This window comes from Bufo bufo, chromosome 6, assembly GCF_905171765.1.
Source record: "Bufo bufo chromosome 6, aBufBuf1.1, whole genome shotgun sequence".
Taxonomy (NCBI): domain Eukaryota; kingdom Metazoa; phylum Chordata; class Amphibia; order Anura; family Bufonidae; genus Bufo; species Bufo bufo.
Window position 1 is genome coordinate 51,498,317 of NC_053394.1, and position 12,742 is coordinate 51,511,058.

Consider the following 12,742-nt stretch of genomic DNA (forward strand, 5'->3'; position numbering starts at 1 on the left):
GTTTAGCGCCATTGAATGGAGCTAAATCACGAGCAGCTCCTGCTCCGGCTTTCGAGCTGTAACATTGTTGGTGTGGTCTGGAAAATCGTACGTAAAAAATCCTCGGATGTATGAACTGTGACACAGTTTCTCATTGAAAACAATGGGAGGTGATTTCAGCACAGATTTGGCACGGTTTTCGCCGTTCAGTATTCGGCGCAGGCGCAGTGAGGTGAAGACGCTAGGTGGCTGCTGGCTTCCTCACTGCGCCTGCGCCGAATACTGAAGGGCGCGGGATTTACACTGCAGACACGGCCGGTGGGAGGAGAGCGGCGCTGCCCTGGCCCTGTCAATCAAGAGAAGAAGGGCATGAAAAGAGGTGGGAGAACGGAGCCTCTAGTCTAGGAGAAGGTGCAATGCCCCCCCCCCCTTCCTGCTCCTAGAGGCTAATTAGCATATTATAAAAGTTTGTTTTTTACCAATAAAGGCTTCAGGCAGTGAGATGGCACTAATATAGTTATGTTCAGCTGACACTAGCACATCGCTAATGTCAGCCAGCTTAATACCCATTTTTCAGGTGACAGAAACCCTTTAAATAGGGATCTGTGTTAAAGGGGTTTTCTGAGCAGACAATAAAAAAAGTGGTCCAGAAAGGGTTAAAAGTGACAAAGAAACATTACTCATCCTAATTGACCTCCTACCCCCATTGCTGCCCTTCTGGTTCTGTTTCGGTCTCCTTCCGCTCTGCACTTCCTGTCCTGGCCCGATACATGGGAAATGCCAGGATAAGCCCACTTCTGTCAATCACTGGCCTTAGAGGTGAGCTGCCACAGACGGTGATTGGCTGTCAAGCCTTTATTGGCATTTTCAGGACAGCGGGTATCGGAGCAGCATTGGAACGGCAGTGGTGGGGGATCTGTGCAGGTGATTAATCCTAGATTGTCAAATTATTCATACATTTCTAAGATGAATAATAGAAGAATGGCACAATGCAGAGCTCTAAAGAAAATATGCTCCCAAATATAAAGGGAAATACAAGAATGGACTAAAACAGACATGTCTGGGACATTGACCAGCCCTCATTTAAGGATTTTCACCTGCATTGTTTTATAGAAATGCTGAATGGCTTCATAAAAGAAAAAATTTTTGAGAGAAAATTCGACCTCACATGGATCCAGAGATCTCTCCATTCATTGCTCTGCTGGATTTACATCGAGCTGGTAACTCAAGGGGAGTGTCTTTTCTGCTGCAGATCAGGGGGCGTGTCTCAGCTCTCCCTATCACAGCTCAAGGGGAGTGTCTTTTCTGCTGCAGATCAGGGGGCGTGTCTCAGCTCTCCCTATCACAGCTCAAAGGGAGTGTCTTTTCTGCTGCAGATAAGGGGGCGTGTCTCAGCTCTCCATATCACAGCTCAGGAGGCAGTTGAAGGATGAAACTGAGCATGTGCGACCTTCTCAGTGAGCAGGACTAAGAAATAAAAAAATAAAAAAACAGCAGGTGGTGCTATACAGAAAGATTTTATTGAATAACTCAGTAGCTATACAAAATTTTAAATTACAATTACAAAATAATTCAAATCCAGGTGCTGGTTTAAAAACTGTAGAATATTTTTCGTGGGACAACCCCTTTAATGCCCAACATAATCAAGCAATTTGCAGTACTCAATAGGACCAGAATTCTTCAGCAGTAATATGTGGGACAATATTACACGGAAGGCTCTCATGAGGTGGTATAAAATTCTCTCTTGTCCTCCGTCACTGCTCTTTTCATGTCCAGAGGCGGCTCTTCCATTAGACCACTTAGGCCGCCGCCTAAGGCCTCGCGCTGGTGGGGCCTCGCTCTGGCTCCCATCCGCACCCGAAACCACCGCAACCGCAATTTTATTGGCTTCCGGGTGGCCTGCAGACCAGTGCGCAAAGTGCTAAGTGGACTAATAGGATAAGATAAGAGGAGCCGCCGCGGCCAGGCCACTCTGAGCCCCTCTGCTCTCTGCCTCTATAAAAGAGCAGTGGCTGCTGGGGCTCGGAGCGTGCCGCCGCACAGGCACGTCTCTGACTGAACGCAACGCCCGCCCCGCCCTCAGAGCGCTGCACAGCCAGGGAGAAGGAGCCAGGGCCCTGCCTCACCTCACTCAGTGTCCATTTCCGTGTCTGGCTGCCGCCGGCGCCGCCCCAAAGACAGTGGACTGTGGACTGGTGCCCGAAGAAGAATCCCAAGGTCAGGTCACTGCCCCCCCCCCCCCTTGGCTAGCCTGATGATAAAAACTTACAGTAATGTGCCCATGGAGGGGGAGAAATGTGCAATTGGGGGAGGTTAACATGTGCTGCTGCTAGACCCATGGAGGGGGAGAAATGTGCTATTGATGGGGGTGGGGGGGGGGTAAGATGTGCTGCTGCGCTGCCAGGCCCATGGAGGGGGAGAAATGTGCCATGGGGGGGGGTAAGATGTACTGATGCTCTGCCAGGCCCTTGGAGGGGGAGAAATGTGCCATTGGCGGGAGGGTACGGGGGTAAGATGTGCTGATGCTCTGCCAGGCCCATGGAGGGGGAGAAATGTGCCATGGGGGGGTAAGATGTGCCGATGCTCTGCCAGTCCCATGGAGGGGGAGAAATGTGCCATTGGGTGGGGGGTAAGATGTGCTGATGCTCTGCCAGGCCCATGGAGGGGGAGAAATGTTCCATTGAGGGAGGGGGGGGGGGGGAGAAATGTGACACGAAGGGGGTGATGTAAAAAGGAGGGGGTGATGTGACATGGAGGGGAAGTAATGTGACATTAAGGCCGGAGGGCATCATTGGGGGCACTTTTTACTGGCACTTTATTAGGTGGCACTATAGGGGCATCTACATATAGCCTACACTGTGCCACACAATATACAGTATACCTCTACACTGTGTAGTCTGTTCTATATGCACCACAATATTTTCTGTCTGCCACCACAAAACAATATGGAAGTGTTTAGTGGGGTGACAGAAGCCCTTTAAGGACCAGGCCATTTTTTGCAAATCTGAGTCACTTTAAGTGGTGATAACTTTAAAACGCTTTGACTTATCCAGGCCATTCTGAGTTTGTTTTTTTCGTCACATATTGTACTTCATGACACTGGTAAAATGGAGTAAAAAAAATAATTGTTATTTATAAAAAAAATACCAAATTTGCCAAAAATTTGGAAAAATTAGCAAATTTCCAAGTTTCAATTTCTCTACTTCTATAATACATAGTAATACCTACAAAAGTAGTTATTACTTTACATTCCCCATATGTCTACTTCATGTTAGGATCATTTTGGGAATGACATTTTATTTTTAGGGGACGTTACAAGGCTTAGAAGTTTAGAAGTAAATCTTGAAATTTCTCAGGTCTGAAATCAATTTGTGAGGCTTACATAATAGAAACCACCCAAAAATTACCCCATTCTAGAAACTACACCCCTCATGCGGTTTTTGGAAGGCAGATTTTGCTAGACTGGTTTTTTTGACACCATGTCCCATTTGAAGCCCCCCTGATGCACCCCTAGAGTAGAAACTCCATAAAAGTGACCCCATTTAAGAAACTACACCCCTCAAGGTATTCAAAACAGATTTTACAAACGTTGTTAACCCTTTAGGTGTTCCACAAGAATTAACGGAAAATAGAGATACAATTTCAAAATGTCACTTTTTTGCCAGATTTTTCATTTTAATATTTTTTTTCCAGTTATAAAGCAAGGGTTAACAGCCAAACAAAACTCAATATTTATGGCCCTGATTCTGTAGTTTACAGAAACACCCCATATGTGGTCGTAAAATGCTGTACGGACACACGGCAGGGCGCAGAAGGAAAGGAATGCCACGCGGTTTTTGAAAGATTTTGCTAGACTGTTTTTTTTTACACCATGTCCCATTTGAAGCCCCCCTGATGCACCCCTAGAGTAGAAACTCCAAAAAAGTGACCCCATTTTAGAAACTACGGGATAGGGTGGAAGTTTTGTTGGTACTAGTTTAGGGTACATATGATTTTTGGTTGCTCTATCTTACACTTTTTGTGAGGCAAGGTAACAAGAAATAGCTGTTTTGGCAGCGTTTTTTTTTTTTGTTTTATCTGACAGGATAGATCATGTGGTATTTTTATAGAGCAGGGTTTCACGGACGCGGCGATACCTAATATGTATACAATTTTTTTTATTTATGTAAGTTTTACACAATGATTTCATTTTTGAAACAAAAAAAAAACATGTTTTAGTGTCTCCATAGTCTGAGAGCCATGATCTTGGGTAGGGTATGATTTTTGCAGGATGAGATGATGGTTTGATTGGCACTATTTTGGGGTGCATATGACTTTTTGACTGCTTGCTATTACACTTTTTGTGATGTAAGGTGACAAAAAAATGGTTTGTTTAGCACAGTTTTTATTTTTTATTTTTTACGGTGTTCATCTGAGGGGTTAGGTCATGTGATATTTTTATAGAGCCGGTCGATACGGACGCGGCGATACCTAACATGTATACTTTTTTTTTTATTTATGTAAGTTTTACACAATAATATCATTTTTGAAACAAAAAACAAAATCATGTTTTAGTGTCTTCATATTCTGAGAGCCATAGTTTTTTCAGTTTTTGGGCGATTATCTTAGGTAGGGTCTCATTTTTTGAGGGATGAGATGACGGTTTGATTGGCACTATTTTGGGGTGCATATGACTTTTTGATCGCTTGCTATTACACTTTTTGTGATGTAAGGTGACAAAAAATTGGTTTATTTAGCACAGTTTTATTTTTTTATTTTTTACGGTGTTCATCTGAGGGGTTAGGTCATGTGATATTTTTATATAGCCGGTCGATACGCATGCAGCGATACCTAATATGTATACTTTTTTTTATTTATGTAAGTTTTACACAATAATATCATTTTTGAAACAAAAAAAAAATCATGTTTTAGTGTCTCCATATTCTGAGAGCCATAGTTTTTTCAGTTTTTGGGCGATTATCTTAGGTAGGGTCTCATTTTTTGCGGCACTATTTTGGGGTGCATATGACTTTTTGATCGCTTGCTATTACACTTTTTGTGATGTAAGGTGACAAAAAATGGTTTATTTAGCACAGTTTTTATTTTTTACGATGTTCATCTGAGGGGTTAGGTCATGTGATATTTTTATATAGCCGTGGGGGCTGGATCTCACAGGCACGTCACAGGAAGGCAGCGGCGATGCCTCAGGAAGGCATCGTGCTGCCTTCCATGCCATCGGGTCCCCCCTACAGCCCCATGGGGACCCGATGGCACCGCCGCCTCCCGCACAATAAAAAGCCGCAAACCGCAGGTCTGATTGCCGACATGGGGGGGGTCACGGGACCCCCCCACGCATTTAGCCGAGGTGCCTGCTCAATGATTTGAGCAGGCACCGGCTTCCGATTACCGCCCGCCGCGCAGCAGTGATCGGAAATAATACCAGGACATCAGGGCGTACCTGAAGAGGTTAAGCCCCTGCCCTTCAAAATGTCTGTGCACGTCTCTGCCCTGTACTATGTGCTGCAAGCATGCAGCTGCTTAACCCTGACTGTGACATCACTGTGTATACCCTGTACTGTGATGTCACTCACTGCGCATGTTAACCCTGTACTGTTAGTCACAGTACAGGGTTAATATGCACAGTGATGTCACATACAGTACAGCCAGGGTTAATCTTTATTATCGCTTGCATATCTTGTGTTCGTGGGGGCCTCATGTTCGAGTTTCGCCTAAGGCCTCACAATGTCTAGAGCCGCCTCTGTTCATGTCTATCTGTCTTCTTTATGTAACACCGATCCCCTCTCTGCTCACTTTTAACAGTAAAGTAGGAGGAAGGATTCCTCACTGAATTAGGACTGCGGAGAAGACAGCACATACATATCCCTGGAACTAGCTGCTGCACATAACTCAGAAAGGCTTGATGAAGCGCTCCTAGCGTGAGCCGTACCTCCATTTGACCTATGTGCACAGACCTGCCTGTACCCTATTTTATAGAAGCCTAATAAACTGGACGTTTTATCTTGGAATTGGTGAGTGCCGCTGTCTCCTTTGCATCTCTCTTCTGAATATACCTCTAGCTTTAAAAATTATTTCGTTTTTAGGCTTCAAATTTTGTCCTGGTAATTCCAGAATATATTTATTTGTTTATTTTTATATTTTTTTTGTTTTTTGTTAAGGAGCTCTAAATTCCTTGCCTCTTAGCTGAGTTAAAATTATGCTTGCTGGAAGTCACCACTTGGGGGCGCTTTACTGAAGGATTCCACTGCTCCTTTTGAACATAATAATAAACTTGTACTCTGTAATTCCCAAGTTCCCCCTAATAGTCGCTGCAGGAAGCCACAATTTTATTATCTACGGTAGCTGGCTGAATGAAGGAGAATTGGGGATTTCTAACTCCAACCTATGGCCATAACTACCAGGGCGCCAGTCATAGCAGGAACTATGGGTCCTAATAGGTAAAGGGGCCCATCTGCTCTCATACAGAAGGTGCATTTAGGGATGACTATGGGTGATAGAAAGGGGTGTTACTTTTTGCATTACTCTCATTCTGTTACATAAATTAATTGTCCCTATACTGTGACATCATGAGTTGCATTAGGGTGCAGCCACACCATTAGGTTTCCTGATGCAGTTTTGGAAGCCAAAATCAGGAGTGGATCATAAAAGGAGAGAAATGATAAAGGACGGATATGACTTCACTTTTTTAATTCACTCTTGATTTTGGTTTCCAAAACTGCATCAGAAAACCTGACCATGTGGCTGTAGCCTTATACTTGTACAGTGACATCATTATATTTCACTTTCTTGTGCTGTGTTGTCACTGTATAATCCCTGTAATATGGCATGGTTTGTATCATGCTAATGCTGTAATGTCACTAAGTACTGTACATTTGTGCATCACTGTGTGCATGATGGCTACATGATGACCTTTTATTTGTGTGTTATTCCTGTACTGGGATATCATTGTGTTTATTATTCCTGTACTGTGACATCACTATTTTTATTATCCCTGTACTGTGACATCATTGTGTTTATTATTCCTGTACTGTGACATCACTGTCTTTGTTATCCCTGTAATGTGACATCACTGTGTTTATTATCCCTGTACTGTGACATCACTGTGTTTATTATCCCTGTACTGTGAGATCACTGTGTCTATTATCCCTGTAATGTGACATCACTGTGTCTATTATCCCTGCACTGTGACATCACTGTGTTTATTATCCCTGTACTGTGACATCACTGTGTTTATTAGCCATGTACTGTGACATCACTGTGTTTATTATCCCTGTACTGTGACATCACTGTGTTTATTATCCTGTACTGTGACATCACTGTGTTTATTATCCCTGTACTGTGACATCACTGTGTTTATTATCCCTGTACTGTGACATCACTGTGTTTATTATCCCTCTACTGTGTCATCACTGTGTTTATTATCTCTGTACTGTGACTTTATTGTGTTTATTTTCTCTATACTGTGACATCACTGTGTTTATTATTCCTGTACTGTGTCATCACTGTGTTTATTATCCCTGTACTGTGACATCACTGTGTTTATTATCCCTGTACTGTGACATCACTGTGTTTATTATCTCTGTACTGAGACATCACTGTGTTTATTAGCCATGTACTGTGACATCACTGTGTTTATTATCCCTGTACTGTGACATCATTGTGTGTATTATCCCTGTACTGTGACATCACTGTGTTTATTATCCCTGTACTGTGACATCACTGTGTTTATTAGCCATGTACTGTGACATCACTGTGTTTATTATCCCTGTACTGTGACATCACTGTGTTTATTATCCCTGTACAGAGTCATCACTGTGTTTATTATCCCTGTACTGTGACATCACTGTGTTTATTATCCCTGTACTGTGACATCACTGTGTTTATTATCTCTGTACTGTGACTTTATTGTGTTTATTTTCTCTATACTGTGACATCACTGTGTTTATTATTCCTGTACTGTGACATCACTGTGTTTAATATTCCTGTACTGTGACATAATTGTGTTTATTATCCCTGTACTGTGTCATAACTGTGTTTATTATCCCTGTACTGTGTCATAACTGTGTTTATTACCCCTGTACTGTGACATCACTGTGTTTATTTTTACTGCACTATGACATCACTGTCTTTATTATCTCTGTATCGTGACATCATTGTCCTTATTATCCCTGTACTGTGACATCACTGTCTTTATTATTCCTGTATTGTGACATCACTGTGTTTATTATCCCTGTACTGTGACATAATTGTGTTTATTATTCCTGTACTGTGACATCACTGTGTGTATTATCCCTGTACTGTGACATCACTGTCTTTATTATCCCTGTACTGTGACATAATTGTGTTTATTATTCCTGTGCTGTGACATCACTGTGTGTATTATCCCTGTACTGTGACATCACTGTCTTTATTATCCCTGTACTGTGACATCACTGTGTTTATTATCCCTGTACTGTGACATCACTATGTTTATTATCCCTGTACTGTGACATCACTGTGTTTATTATCCCTGTACTGTGACATCACTGTGTGTATTATCCCTGTACTGTGACATCACTATGTTTATTATCCCTGTACTGTGACATCACTGTGTTTATTATCCCTGTACTGTGACATCACTGTGTGTATTATCCCTGTACTGTGACATCACTGTGTTTATTATCCCTGTACTGTGATATCACTGTGTGCATTACCCCACTATTGTAACATCCCTGTGTGCATTATACCTATGCATTAGAGATTAGACAAAGCAAAATAATTGCAATCATGTATTAAACTTGCTGCAGAATATGGTCGTAGAAAGTGAGACCCCATTCCATACTTTGCTCGGAGGCCCCATGGTTACATTTCTTATGCCCACAAAGACATATAATGAAATGAGTCAGATTTTGGATCTCAATTCGATAAATGGAGCAATACAGCGGCTTCCCTCAGAAATTTAGGTCAGTCAGGAGTTTGCTTTCTACAAGATAAATGATTGTCACAATCAGGTTCCCCTTATTCGATCTGAAACTAATCACTTTAATGTCGTGCTGCCTTATCACACAGAGTGGCACCGTGGATCTCACTCAGTACAGCTATTTGTTGATTTTGCTAACATTTAACAACATGCAGAGGCAATTTGGAGCCATGCTGCCAATATAATGCCAACTGTGTGATGCAGATGGTAGAGAGCAAGAAATAAAAAGTACGAATCCCCGCACTGATGAAGCAGATTGAATGATGCATGTCTGTCTCTGGGGTGAAGGTTTCCTGTCACATCCTAATTAGTTGACTTTGCAGACTTGCATTTCCAATAAATAACTGGTGTAAATGTTATAATCATTAATCTCTGCCATGCCATCATATTCCAGAACACTATGGAAACATTTCATTTATCGACAGAGCTAGCAGAAATGAATCATCATGTGAGCAGTTTTTATCAGCTGGTTTTACATAGGACTGCTGGTAAATCTGCCGTATATTAAAGGGGTTGTCTCAGGAGAAGCAATGAAGGCATCTCACTAGGGTAGGCTGCCAATGTCCAATCAGTGGGGATCCTATCACTGTGACCTTCCACAGATCCTGGAATGAGGTGGCAGCAATTTTAAGAACATGCTGGACTATTTATGGTAGGTTAAAGAGGTTTTCTGGGGGTAAAATCTTAATGGTCTATCCTTAGGATAGGTCATCAATGTCTGATTGGTGGGGGTCCAACTCTGGGAACAGCATCTGATCAGCTGTTTGAAGAGACAGCTGAGTTCCTGGGAGAACTGTGTCCCCCTCAAGACGTACCATGCACAGCACCACACATTGTATAGTAACTGTGCTTTGAGCTCATGCCCATTCAGCACCTAGGCTATGTGAGTGATTAACGTGATGTCACTGGCCTAGTTGGAGGCCACAGCAGCGTCTTCATACAGCGTATCGGTGAGCGTGCCAGGAGTCGGACCTCCACCGATTAGATATTGATGACTTATCCCGAGGATAGGTCATCACTATTCTACAACTGGAAAACTGCTTTTCTGTTCCACCATCAAATTTAAGCCTTGGATGTAGATGTAAACTTAGCCATAGTCTTCTGTGGGTTCTGCTTGGATTTCTCTGAAGGCAGTACAGTTAGCCCATTCCAATCAATGAGTAACCATGCAGCCTGAAGAGAAGGTTGAGCCGAGCCAACAAGAGACAAATGGGCACAGCACTTTTCTCCTACCACAGCCACTTCACTTAAGCGATTAGTAGGGGTCTCAGTGGTCGGACCACCACAAACTGAACATTATTGCCATAGTTCAGTGGTATGTCGTCAATGTATCTCCTCGGCCAGTCTTTTTAAAGGAGTTTCTCTCACGATGGAGTTGTGTCCCAGTTCTCTGGATGGAAGCTCTGCTGTGAGTGGATGCACAGACAATGTGTTAGTCTTAGATAACCATTTTAAGAATTTTGTAATGTTTAATTAAGGCAAGAAGAACCTCTTTAAAGAGGTTTTCCTAGCTCCACATGTTGATGACCTATCTGTGAATTTCCCCATGGTGGGACTATAAAAGGATTATCTTATCCTCAGGATAGGAAATCAATAACGGACAGATCATCAATATGTAGAGCCTGAAAACCTCCTTTAAAGGTCAGTGAAATGCAAAACCTTAATTACATTCCCCTGCTTTGTACTGTAGATGTTATTTCTGTAGTCCTTTTAACGTTGCTGTACATTTGGCAATAGACACTACATAATTTATCCCCTTTTTCTGTCTTTAGTCTTTTCAGTAATGTTTCTTACTCTTCTAAACTTTTAATAATTATACATTAAAGTGTCAGATATTCACTTCAGTTCGGGTCTGGGCTCGCTATAATACCCCCTTCGTTTTCTAGAGCAAAGCTGTAAAAGGGCATCTGTCAGCAGTTTTGTACCTATGACACTGGCTGACCTGTTACATGTGCGCTTGGCAGCTGAAGGCATCTGTGTTGGTCCCATGTTCATACGTTCCTGCATTGCTGAGAAAACTGATGTTTTAATATATGCAAATGAGCCTCTAGGAGCAACGGGGGCGTTAGTAACCATCATCACACCTACCTTGTCCTGTCAATCAAAGTGCAGAGGGTGCGGCAGTTGCAGAGAGAGCAGAGCCTCTAGGTGTAATGGTAACGCCCCCGTTGCTCCTAGAGGTTAATTTGCATATATTAAAGCATCATTTTTCTCAGCAGTGCGGGCACATATGAACATGGGACCAACACAGATGCCTTCAGCTGCCAAGTGCACATGTAACAGGTCAGCCAGTGTCATAGGTACAAAACTGCTGACAGATGCCCTTTAACAGCTTTGCAAAGATAAAAGAAGGACAGGAGGCAGCGCCTCATGTGTGGTGTCGTTTCATTTAAATAATAAAATTAATAGTAAGTTGCTCTTACCAGAATATGTTGTGAGAAGTCACAACATCTCTTTGTAGCCTTGCTGATTTTCCCGATCAGCGTGCGGGGTGCCTGTGCTGCTTCCTGGGTTCCAGCCTGTGCCATGAAGGCAGTCGTCGGGATGAGATATACAATAGAAGACAGGAAAAAACTGAACCTTTATGGTGGAGCTATCAGCAGGAGTCAGATGCATGTATCTGTAAAACAATACTATTTATTTACAGTCTACGCGTTTCAGGGGCGGAGGGCCCCCTTCATCAGGACAATATACAACATCATACAGGCCTCCGCCCCTGAAATGCGTCAACTGTAAATAAATAGTATTGTTTTACCGATACTTACCTGCATCTGACTCCTGCTGACAGCGCCACCACAAAGTATTAATAGAGCCCAGACCCCCACTGAAGTAAATGTCTGACACTTTAAGGGTGGGTTCACACTAGCGTTATGGAGTCCGTTATAACATGGTTATAAAAAAATAGAACATGTCCTATTCTTGTCCACAGCCACGGACAAGAAAAAGCATTTCTATCATAGTGCCAGCCATGTGCGGTCCTCAAAATGCGGAACGCACATGGGCGGTGTCTGTGTTTTGAGGATCCGCAATTTGCGGACCGGAAAACAGTTGTGGACGTGTGAATTGACCCTAATGGGGACGGGACGGAGACGGCCGCAGCAGGGAGGTGGCTGGACAAAAAACGCATCTCTGGTCCGTCCCCATTATAGTAAATGGAGCTGGGGCGGACTTCTGGCAGCACACGTGTGCGAACGTTAATACGGGTCCGGCAGGCTGTTTTCCTGCTGGAACAGCCTGCGGGACAATCCTAATACCAGTGTAAAAGAAGCCTAAAACGTAACTGGTCTGAAAGATTTAGGTCAGAGTTGGTAGATTTTAGGAATACACCGGTATATATATTTACGTATACAGATCTGTAATGGTCTGTATAAAACAAGCGTGAACTCACAGCCCCTTCGCCTCCATACACCTGACATTGTTGTTTCAAAATTCCACTATTTTCGTCAGGATCCAACAACCAAAAAATTTGCATTAAGGATGCCGGACATATTCTGGGGTCCTTTGTACCATAGATAAGAGGCATCTGTGTTGTCCGGCAGCCGCCCTCCCATCCTGCCTACATAGGAATTGAAATGGACGCTCTAGTAAACCACACAAGCAAGTGGATGGGAGGTTGGAGGACATCATTCCTGGATGTGAGGTCTTTTGGTTGATGATTACAGTTCCTCGTGTGTATGGCAGGCATCAGAGACTGGAGACGTGAGGTTCTTCAGCACAGCATCTCACCCTGTCCAGATCTTCACTACCTCCATATTGGACATAAAAGGAAGAAACACAGTTTTAAACTCTTCATACAAATGTGAATTA